Raw genomic sequence first — 11,994 nt, forward strand, 5'->3', positions numbered from 1 at the left:
CATTTCATAAAAATAAATTAAGTATTATATGAGCCAAATGTTTCAATTCCACACAAGAGTGGTTTCTGGGACTCTTGGCAGGATGCCACTATATTCATTTTTATTTCAGACACAATGTGAAGTCTTTAATTTTAATATACTTTGTAACTATAATGGTTATAACGCATATACTGTACTAATTCATCCTCATCTTTTCCTAGTCCTGGGGAGATGTCACTGAGGAACAGGAAGAGTTGTTGATTTCATGTCTCTTTCAGACTTTAAAATGTTGTAGAAGAGTGGCCTGGGGTGCAGGGAAAGCAGGAAGAGAGAGAACTGGTCATTGGGCACTCTGGGCTCGGTGCCCTAAATGCTGGATGTGGAGTTGGCTGTCATCCTTCCTGGTCCCTGGTCTCTGAGTTCAAGTGATGGCCAAGTAGAAAGGCGAAGAGTGGAAGACTTTGCTGCCGCCTGGGGCTCTTCCCCAGCTCCTGAGTTCCTGCTCTGGCAACAATTCAGCTGAAACAAGAAGAGTATTGGCGAGTCAGCTGATGGGAACCTCTCTGACACTGCCCCATGTGATAGCAGCATGGGCACGGGCCAAATTCTTCTCCACAGCTCCTTTATTCTCTGAAACCCCACAGGCCAGGAGTCAGAGAACCAAGCAGGGACAAGAACACTGTAGGAGAATCTGGCCCCATTTAATCTGCAATACCCTGCCGGAAAAAAAGGAGAGGCTGATCCCCAGTAAGAGGAAACAGAGTAAAACTGACAAATACATATGTAAATCAATTAATCCCCAGTGATCGTCCTGAGGTTTCCTGGTGACCTCGGAAGCAGAGTGGTATTTCTTCATTAAAGGGGCTGGGTGGAGGTGGCGAGAGAGAGAAGTAATTTTCATAATCTGTACCACTGTGTTATTGGGAACACCAGAATAACATGTTTCAAGCGATCACGGAGGCTTCAGCTCTACTCTTTCTCTGCCACACTCCTAATCAGAGAATTTCTTCCTGTGCCTTGTTTACTGTTGATATTTTCTGGCTGATTGGAGAGGAATGACATTTTGACAATTTACTGTAGCAGTAAGCACTGTACAAACAAAAGGTGCTGATGAAAACTGGAACCCATTATTATGTAAATGATGGCTGAGTAACACAGAATCCATCTCCCAGTCACCATCATTGAGACCAGTTTTACTCAATGATAATAATTTTCATGATTGCAGACTTCAGAGTGATCAGAAATATGCTTTAGCTGTTGCATTTATCTACTGCTGGTACTTGACCCTTAATTAAATTCTGAAACTTTTTTATATAATAAAGTAAAATACAGCTGACACTTCTGTTCAAACAAAGAGGCTCAAATGCAGATCCACCAAATAAGATAAAGGTATTTCAGACTTACCTCGCTGTATTTATAGTAAACATGGATTGTACAGTGTATCTTGAAAGGGAGTTTAAAGTTTAAAATGCAGATGTGTGTTTTCAAGTAATTTCAATTCTGTACTTCGGCTCTGCTCTCCTTAAATGATGCTGAATCTCTGCAAGCTCATCTTGGACACGTCATGATAAAAAAAAAAAATCTGCTTAAAAGACATTTAAATGTGCTCTGAAAATAAGTTCTGTGGGTTCTTTAAACCTTCCATCTTAATATCTAGACTATTCAAAGTGAGTCTTCAAAACTATGGCACTTATGAAGATCCACACAGCTTAGTAAGCTATTGCACCGAGTTTTGTAAAGGAATATTTTCGTCATAAATTTGTTCTTGTCTTAAAAAGAGAAAGCCAAGGCAAATTTTAAAGCAGCATTTTGACTTTAATGAAAAATTGATTGGCTAAAACAGATGTCAGGCTGAAACTACAAAGAACCCAGGCATTATGCAGGTATCAGCTGCTTTGTTAAGAATGGCTGACAGTGAGGAGACTTTGGCTAATGTGTTCTTATTCCCTTTAAACCCTGCCAATGCTCCAGAGCATTTATTTACCTTGGAGTTTCCTCCCTCTTTCAGGGCAGGAAGAAAGATCTTCATTTAGAATATATTAATAAATACAAGTCAGCTTAAAGGGGCAACAGTGTGAGCCCGGTTTTTAATATTTCCTTAGATATAACCCTTTCTAACCAGGCAGCTCACAGAGCCAATGAGCTAAGAAGGTAATTACTTAAGTGGATTTCATGAAGAGTAGAAAGATGATTGTGCCACATTAAATAACAATTGTGTCCTTAATGATGTGTTGGGCTATAAGGCAAACATCCCTCCACCATCACAGGCAGGCGCTCCAGCGTACCTTTCTAATGACTCCGGTGGCTCCCGTCCCCCTGCCAGGATGTGGGGCTTTCAGAGCCTATGTAAACACTAAGTGAGCTGGTATATTTTTTTAAACTGCAGTGCCTGCAGCTGCGTGGTCATTGATAAATTGGCTATGAATTGCTGAAATACTTCATATGAATATAAACATTGTTGTAGTTTTGTAGCTTTAAGAAAGACAGAAATGTACTTGACTTGAGAGAGAAGACGGCAGTTCCAGAGCACAGCCTTCCAGAAAGTTCCTTCTCTGTTGTGTGTGAAGGATCTATTTTCACAAAATCCAGCGAGGTGGACTCAAAAAGTGGGAGGGGGGTGAGCATGCGGTAGAGAAAATTCATTATTTTTAAAAATTAAAGATTGAATAAAACGTAACTTAGCGTTTAAGTATCTATCTTAAACAGAAGCAGGAAAAAATATTACAGCATATTAGATTTTATTGCTTCAGAATGTGTGGTATTCTGGATGTCCATGTCCACTCGACTTTGTGTAGAAACAGTAAAGAAAGACCACCGTAATAAATATATCCAGCACCTGAGTTAGGATTCACGTTAGCTGCCACCTAACCTTAGAGGAAGAATTTTCACAGTGATATAAACTTGAGACATGAAAAGGATAATTAATCCATGACCATAAATGTTCCTGTCTGCCCTTAGATGTTGTTATAATGACTATTTCCCCCAGAGTCCATAAGAGTATCTCTTTGTGGACATGCGTGCTGACTCTCTAGTCATTTACTCTCTGACGTTAACATTAACAAATGTGAATTCGAGAGACATGATTCAAATAAAATGCACAGTCCAAATGTTGAGAACGTACTTTCCACTCAATCCTAGCAAGTTCTTTAGTATCGTACCCATTTCAGAGAACAGAGAAATAACATACCTAAAATTGGAAAACTCTTCAGATCCGTGACTGTAAGCTATATTGTGGGAATTGAAATAAACAAATCTCTTACCTCTTTGTTTTATTTAGGGAATGAAAACATTTGGAGAAGAAGGGATTACTGAAAGGAGACTCCTGGGCTGGAGGAAAACCATGATCTACAGTTCATGTTGACAGATATTGTGTTTTTGGTCCTAGATCTGACTTTTGAAATGACTTCTCACAAGTTCAAGTTTACCAATCATGAGTAAAGTACCCAGGATGTGCTAAGCATCTAGCTTTGCAGATAGAAGAACACTTACTGTTTCTGAGCATGGGAGGGAATAGAAGTTCCTGGGTCCCGGCTTCACCTCATCAGGCACTGCCAAATTTGACGCCTCCTTCCTGTTCACAGCAGACCTTTGGGATAGGGTATTAGATGCCACTGAATAGCTGCATAACTCACCCACTTTGTCAGAGCCTGGGTCTAAGCTGGGTCTGACAGACCAAAGCAAGCCCCGTTTACAGCATGACTGGGATCCAGTGGGTAAGACCAACCTGTCAATGCCCAAGTACAGATGCAATAATAGCGCTTCAACAGATTGTTGCAAGCCCCTTGTGAAGTATGCCAAACTCCAGCGCAGATGGTAACAAAGGTTACTTTTCACCTCCAACCTCCAATATCCTTTCTTTTTTTCTTTTTCTTTTCTTTTTTTTTTTTTTTTTTTTTTGAGAGAGAGTCTCCTCTGTCGCCCAGGCTGGAATGCGACGGTGCGATCCCAGCTCACTGCAACCTCCACCTCCTGGGTTCGAGCGATTCTCCCACCTCAGCCTCCCGAGTAGCTGGGATTACAGGCACCCGCCATCATGCCCAGCTAATTTTTGTATTTTGTAGAGACAGGGTTTCACCATGTTGGCCAGGCTGGTCTTGAACTCCTGGTCTCAGGTGATCTGCCTGCCTTGGCCTCCCAAACTGCTAGGATTACAAGTGTGAGGCACCATGACTGGCCCCAATATTCTTTCATACTAGACACTGTGTAAGCTAATTATTCAGCAAGTATTTTGCACTGAACTCTAAACAGGTAAGTATTTTGTGTCCATTTTACAGACAAGATAAATAAAATAGGTAAAGTATTTCCCCAAAGTTGTGATAAATGAATCCCATAGCTAGAAATGGCAGAAAACCCATGGACACTTCCATGAGTAGTGGATGACTGCCTTATCTTGGCACAATGCCTGGTTCTCAAATATCATTTCAGTGACATTGCCAAATGGGAGAAACCATGTCTGGTACATGGGACACAGGCTGCCTCAAAAATATCTTGAATGCATTTTTTTCAGGGGAGAAAATCCATTTGAATAAGAACTGCTAGTTATTATAGCTTATTATGTGCCAGACACTGTTCAAAGTGTTTGCTGTACATTAACTTCTCAAAACCACTCTATAAGTTAGGTACGATGCTTTCCATCTCCATTTTACAGATGAGGAAACTGAACCATCAAAACCAAGTGACTTGCTTGAGGCCATGCAGATGGGGAGAAGACCAGGATCTGAACCCAGCTGAACCTCCCAAGCTTGGGCCACTGAACCATTTCACCTCTTGGAAAAACTTAATGATCAGAGTGGCCCACCCAGTTCATGGACAGCATGGAGGTAATGAACTTTGATCCAAAAATTATTGTGCATTGACTGAGCATTTATTCTTTTAAGATAGTATAGTTGGATACCTTTGCATGTACAGAATTCAAATTAATAATAATGTCCACAAAAGTTGCCCTGTATTTTTATGCTGAAATACAATAAAATGTCAACTTGGTTCCAGTGACCTTTATACCATACATATTATGTTTAATGTAGTTCTGTATTGTAGCTAAATTTATTATCTAACTCGTTGATGCCAATAAGCTGATGCATATGAAAGATACCTGGAAAACAATTATCTTATCAAAACACTTCAGAAGAAGCCACAAAAGTATTATGATAAAATATCAAAGGAAGATATAAAATTGGGGGTAGGCGAAGTCATGCTTTGCAGCATTTGCTCACGATATTTGAGAAAGTAAAGTTTTCTGTCTTTTAAATGATTGCTGAATTTCTGTAACAGTGCTGCTCTGTTTTCTCGGTCAACCTTGCTGGATAGCCCGGTTTTCCTTTGCAGTTTGCAGAGCATGTGGCAGGACTATAGGCCTGTTTTATCTCTTTCTCACATAGCCCTCTGACAGAGAATCTGCAGAGGTCTTCCCTCACCTCCAGAGCTGGTCTTGTCCCTAGCGCCCACGCGTGCTCTGTGGCTCAGAAAGGTCCACAGGGCCTTCCAAATCCAAGGACAGGGTAAAGGTTTGCAGTTCATGTTTTTGATTTTTAGTACATATTTACTGAGCTACCGAGATGTGCCCAGCACTGTGCACACACTGCTCCCTCCATGGAGCAAGGTTGGAAATTTCCAGAGCAGCCCCTTTCTCTGAACACAGTGTGAGACAGCTCGCTGGCTGGTAGCCCCCCAAGGCAAACGTGACGATGGCCCCTTCAAGATTCTAACAAGAGCCCTGGGCTCCTGCATACATGACATTAAAGGCATTTTCTTGTCTTTTTTTTTCTTTTTCCATTTTTTTTTTTTTTTTGAGGTGGAGTCTCACTCTGTTGCCCAGGCTGGAGTGCAGTGGTGCGATCTCAGCTCACTGCAACCTCTGCCTCTTGGGTTGAAGTGATTCTCCTGCCTCAGCCTGCCAAGTAGCTGGGACTACAGGCGCCTGCCACCATGCTGAGCTAATTTTTTGTATTTTTAGTAGAGACAGGTTTCACCATGTTAGCGAGGATGGTCTCGATCTCCTGACCTCGTGATTTGCCCGCCTAGGCCTCCCAAGGTGCTGGGATTACAGGCACCAGCCACTGCAACTGGCCTATTTTCTTACACAATAGTTCTACTGGGGCTTTCCAGGCTGCAGACACAGAACCTGAGCTTATGGGGCAGGAGACTGAGTGAGGATACTTATGGGGTCCCATATGGAGGAAGGGATGGGAACAAGGCAGGACTGGGAGGGAGAAGCCGGCCTCAAAAGAGTCCAACTGACCTTGCAGAGCTCTGGAGATAAAAGCCCTTCAACGCGGTCCCCAGCTGAGACAAGGGGGTCAGGTCTTTATTCCCCTACACTAACCAAAGTCTGATACAGGATTCCTCAGGAAGAGGCACGACCTTGGGCTAGGCTGCTCTCTCCAGCCAGGGACCTTTTCGGGAGAGGCTGGCAGCTGATCTGCTACCACCATGCCAAGCAGCTGATGGAAGGAGTGTTTGAGTCCTGACGAGATGTGGAGAGCCCAACACAATATCCACTAAACACTCCGTGTCTTATCTTAAACCCAGAATCGTGTGCCATCTCTATTATTAAATAGAAGGCAAAGAAATCCAGAGAATCAGCAACTCTCAAAAAAGACAAGATCTTAGAGATATCCAAGTTTAGTGTCCCCGAAGGTAGAAATTACTCCTACAATGCCCTAGCAGTGAATCAGCTCTTTGTACACCTGTAGCCACAGGAGCTCACCATTGGGAACCTCTAGTTGTTATGTGGTTTTTACTTATATCTTCTAGGTGGAAATTGCACTTTGATAACAGTAACCGTATTGACAAATTACGGTCAAAGTATTAAAACTGGAAAAGAGTTAGTATGGTTGTGCAAAATAATTTGGACCTCGGACTGAAATAATGGAGCAGATATTAATCATTTCCTTTAACTTATTTTACAAGATGTTTTCCACTAAGTAGTCAGAGTAATCTTTTTTAAATGAAAGTCAGATTAAATTTTTTTGGACTCAAAGCTCTCCGCAATTGGAAAGTAACTCATACTACTCACCCTGGCCTACGAGCCCCTCTGGTCTGGAGCCTGACTCCGGGTCAGCCCTCATCTCACACCCACCACTTACCCTTCAGCCCCTTTGCCACCATCACATGGGCCTTTCTGGTGCTCTCCAGATGCCCCCACCTCATTCTGCTGTAGGACTTTGCACTTGATGGGAAGCCTGGCTTGGTGGTCTCCTTCAAGACCTTTGTAAGCTTCCACTCAAATGCCAAGTTTTCAGAAGGGCTTCCCTGCCACATCCCGTCTCAGAAGAGCTCCTGAGTCTCTTGACTCTCATACTGCTTGCTTTTTCTTCACAGCTCTTATTAATTTCTAATAAGGAAGATTTATGTGTGCATGTTTGAGTGCATGTGTGTTACATATATATACACACATATATACATATACACGTACATACATATACATACAGATATGTATAGATATACACACATATACATATACATATATACACATATTCACATATGTATGTATATCCAGTTGACCTTTGAACAATGAAAAGGTTGGGGCCACTAACCCTCCTCAGTTGAAAAGCCATCTACAACTTTTGACTCTCCAAAAACTTAACTACTAATAGCCTACTGTTGGCCAGAAGCCTTGCTAATAACGTAGTCAATTAACACATATTTTGTGTGTTATATGTATTATATATTGTATCTTACAATAAAAAAAAAGCTAGAGAAAAAATGTTATTAAGAAAATCATAAGGACCAGAAAATAACATTTACCATTCATTAAGTGGAAGTGGACCATCATAAAGGTCTTCATCCTTGTAGTCTTCACATTCAGTAGGCTGCTTGGGAGGAGGAAGGGGAGGAGTGGGTCTTGCTATCTCAGGAGTGGCAGAGGTGGAAGAAAGTCCATCTATAAGTGGACCTGTGAACTTCAAACCTATAATGCTCAAGGGTCAACTGTGTAATAAAAATGTGTGCATGTGTATTGAACACATGTCATGTTCACCACTACATCTCTAAGCTTCTAGAACAGTTCCTGACACATAGTAGCATCAAATACATATTTGTTGGGTGACGACATTAATGAATGGCACCAATGAACACATAGAAGTTTGCTTAAAATGTATGGATAATGCAGTTTGCAAGTTACTGATTTTTTTTGTTTGTTTGTTTGTTTTTTGAGGCAGAGTTTCGCTCTGTTGCCCAGGCGAGAGTGCAGTGGCGTGATCTCAGCCCACTGCAAGCTCCGCCTGCTAGGTTCACACCATTCTCCTGCCTCAGCCTCCCGAGTAGCTGGGACTACATGTGCCCACCACCGCGCCTGGCTCATTTTTTGTATTTTTAGTAGAGACAGGGTTTCACCATGTTAGCCAGGATGGTCTCTATCTCCTGACCTCGTGATCCACCCGCCTCGGCCTCCCAAAGTGCTGGGATTACAGGCTTGAGCCACCACACCTGGCCAAGTTACTGAAATTTTTAAGAAGGGGATGAGAATAAATATCAGCTAAAATAAAATAATCTAATGAATGGAAGCAAACATGTTTTTGTACTGAGCTATAGTCAAGGAGAAGAGCATGTATATCACAGTTCCTTTCTAGGCACCTTGAAGACAGGGATCATGTTTCATTCCAGTTGCATTCTCCAAACCCCCAGCATGGTACATTAAATTATTAGGTACCCACTAGCTGTTTGTTGAATTTAATTGATTTAGCCAGTTTTACCTCATGATCAAGACAGAAGACCACAGTCCCCTGATGCTGTTATGAATGCAGAAGGATAGTGTGTTCCAAGTGTCAGTATGTCTTTTTCTAGATCGTCTTTAATACTATTAGACTAGTGTACCAATTTTCCTCAGTATGTATAAGTAGACCTATGAAAAAAACCTTCAATATTGCATTGCTATTTAAGAGGATTTGCTAACTTTCATAGGAATGAAAGGCCCATTGAGTGGAACTCAGAAGGACTAGCCCATCAACAACATTTTATAGGGTGGACTCTTCTCAGCCCCATCGTGGACAGAGGTGTTGCTTTCATGCTTCAGAGGACGGCTCAGGACACACTTGACTGTTGGAGTGAGGCATGTGGGAGTCTGGCTGGGTTCCTTCATTTTAGTTTGGTGAACCAGCCACTCGACCTCCTTAGGAGAAGCTGGTATCGTGTGTCTGGAAGCAAATAAATGACTGACTCTGACATTCCCCTTTTAGGATAAACTGCTTCCCTAGAAATCCTCTCCAGTATCCTTGCCACCACGACTTTGGGACATGTTGACCATGAGGAGGAGCTGGTCAATGATGGACCGGAGTCCAGATTAGCAGAGATGTGATAATAAGGACACCGACGCCTAAATACTTGAAATATCCAATAGGAAGCATTCCATCTTTGTGCAAATGTGAACTACATCTCACCAAGTTCAGGCCAAGGCTGCCACCAGTGATGTTTTGAAAAAGAAAAAAAAAAAAAGTAGAGGAGAGAAACAGAAAAGCAAGGGATGCAGAAGAGAGCAGAGGCCGCAAAAGCAGCAGCAACGTGTCCCGTGTATTCTGTTTCCTTGTAAAGCCATGAAGCACTTTAAGGAGACACTTCTTTTTTTGAGGATTCATGTTCTTGTTTATATTATAATAAACACGACATATGCTCTTTCTAAAAATTTAGGCAATGCATTCATGCACATAAAAGTAAAACAAAATCACCTGTAACTCTACCACACATAGATCAGCACTTGTTCATCTTTTCACAGGGATACTAAGAATATCCTTTTCTCTATAGAATATAGTTAATTTCTGTTACCTAATAACTAACTGGTAACCATTTTAAAATTCTTCGGTTTTACATTATGCTAGAAAAAAGGAGCCGTCACTCTAGGTGGCATTTCTGTATATTGGTTCATTCATTCAATAAAGATTTTTTAAGTACCTACTATGTTCCAAGAAGTATGCTATTTGCTGGTGCTACACAATGAAAGACATCATTCTTGTTCTCATGCAGTTCAGTGAGAAAGGAAAGTAATTGCAGTTCAGTGAATTGTAAGTCAGTGAGTAGGAGCATCTTGCTTAGCTAGAGACCAAGATTTTCAAAAGACATAATAAATGAATTTGGTATTGATGAGTAAAAGTCAGTTAATAGGAACAAAGTTGGGAGAAAGGAACAGGGATGAGTAAAGACACGCAGGTAAGAGTCAACATGGTGCATTTACGAACAGACAGGAGGTCCAGAGAGTTGGAGCTCAGGATGTGGGAAACAAAATAGTGGAGGCTGGCAGAGGGTGCGTCCTGCAAAAATACACCAAGACTTTGTCACAGACTTGGAGTACTGACAAGGCCTTATGGGTATTTGTTAAGAGGACTGTAGGTGCTGTGTAAAGGAGGGGTTGGGAAGCCCACGTGGTCAGAAGCTCCTGGAGGACCCAGAATGGCAGGAAGCATGTCAGGAGCTCCACAGAGGTGAGAGTGAGGAACAAGAGGAGGCGAGAGCTGGGTGGGAAAGGGAAGGGTCAGCATCAGCTGTCGAGGTATGGGGTAGTGCAGCATACAGGACTCATCCTTCTGGGGAAAATGGCTGACAAGACTGGGAACGCCCAAGCACCAGCTCAGTGGAGAATCAGACAACAAACTAAGGAAAGGAAGTCAGAATTTAGTCACCAGAACTGTGCTCTAGAACAGGAGTCAACAACAATGTGGGATTTGGTGGTTATATAGATGTTTGAGGCAAAACCAAGACAAACGAGACACCAGGCACATAGTAGCAAGCCTACTCCCCCACTCCTGACTTCCTTCTCAGAATGTCCACCTTCAGAAAACTACTTCACAGGCGCAGAGGACGTCAAGTTTTTCTTTGTTTCACTACTCACACTTCACCTAAGTCCATCCAAGGTGTTTGCTCTTTTCCTGCCCCTTTCTCTCTCTTCCCCTCCTCCCTGTTCTTGCTCGCGCTCTCTCTCTCTCTCACACACACACATACATACTTAGAATGACTTTCTCCTCTCCTTCATGCTGCCAATTCCTGCCTAGATTTTGCAGAGAACAATCTTTTCCTATTCTCTATCTTTGTTTCACGTATATGCCACAGAGGAGTCTCACCCCTCTCTCCTGGAATGAGACCTGCTGTGATGCGTCTGTATCATGGAAGGCTATGGTAAGGACGACATGAGTTTGGAAGGGTCCCTGGAAATACTGCCAAAGCTACACATAGACACACATGCGCACACGTACACACAAGTCTTGGTCTGTGCTGCATCTTTTAAAATTAAACCTATGTTTCTACAAGCATCAGCATTTCACACCAAACTTTGTAAAGGATCTGTTAGTCAATTTTATCACCTTATTATTTTTCTACTTGGTTTAACTTATCAGCATGGCAACCATGCTGACATTTGGCTTATTTTCTCAGTGTACCTAGCATTTCAGCAATGCACTTGCTGTGCATTAAACAGACTTTTGTAGGTTAAATCCAGACCGTAATGACAAGTTGTAATAAATTCCTTTGGAAAAATGTAATCTGAGATCCCAAGCAACGAACTTCAAATGAGTATGTAGAAGTTACTTACTCATAATTGGGAGTTTCCTGAATAGAGAACAGATATAGATAGATGTAAATATATCTAGATAGACTCTAAATGTGATGGAACTCTAAATATCGTTATGCTGTAGCTAAAGATAATGTTCCACAGCAGGAAAAATGAGCACATTCATCGATTATCCTCATATTTAACATCAGTTACAAAAATCTAATCATTAGTTGAAGAAAACCTTATGTCTCAATCAAAAAATATCTATAGGAACACTGTTTACTGAGTTTAGATTATTGGAATAAATGGCAAAAATAGAAGTCAAACCAGCTTGTGAATTCTAAACCTAATTTCATTTGCTGATGGCCACTTTCAACAGTGGAGTATCTGTAAGCGAAATTAAAGCTAACAAACAAAAATCAAAAGAAAGCACAATTAATTAATTTGCAAATTTGTTCTTTCCTGCCACAGATCAATTTTGAGGCATAAATACCACAAGCAGGAATTTAGAAAAACATGTCTCAAAATATATTCTGTAA

General features: G+C 41.6%; 1 long non-coding RNA gene across 1 annotated transcript in view; it reads left to right on the forward strand.

The window, feature by feature from the left end:
- LOC108531580 (uncharacterized) overlaps positions 1 to 9,867 on the forward strand; it is an 81,153-nt gene extending 71,286 nt beyond the window's left edge. Inside the window, exons 2-4 of the long non-coding RNA XR_001886210.1 lie at positions 3,257 to 3,692; positions 4,628 to 4,799; positions 9,156 to 9,867. This is a non-coding gene — a long non-coding RNA (uncharacterized LOC108531580). The remainder of the gene's footprint in view (positions 1 to 3,256; positions 3,693 to 4,627; positions 4,800 to 9,155) is intronic.
- Positions 9,868 to 11,994: the final 2,127 nt, after the last annotated feature.

Source organism: Rhinopithecus bieti, unplaced genomic scaffold, assembly GCF_001698545.2.
Source record: "Rhinopithecus bieti isolate Rb0 unplaced genomic scaffold, ASM169854v2 scaffold_8783, whole genome shotgun sequence".
Taxonomy (NCBI): domain Eukaryota; kingdom Metazoa; phylum Chordata; class Mammalia; order Primates; family Cercopithecidae; genus Rhinopithecus; species Rhinopithecus bieti.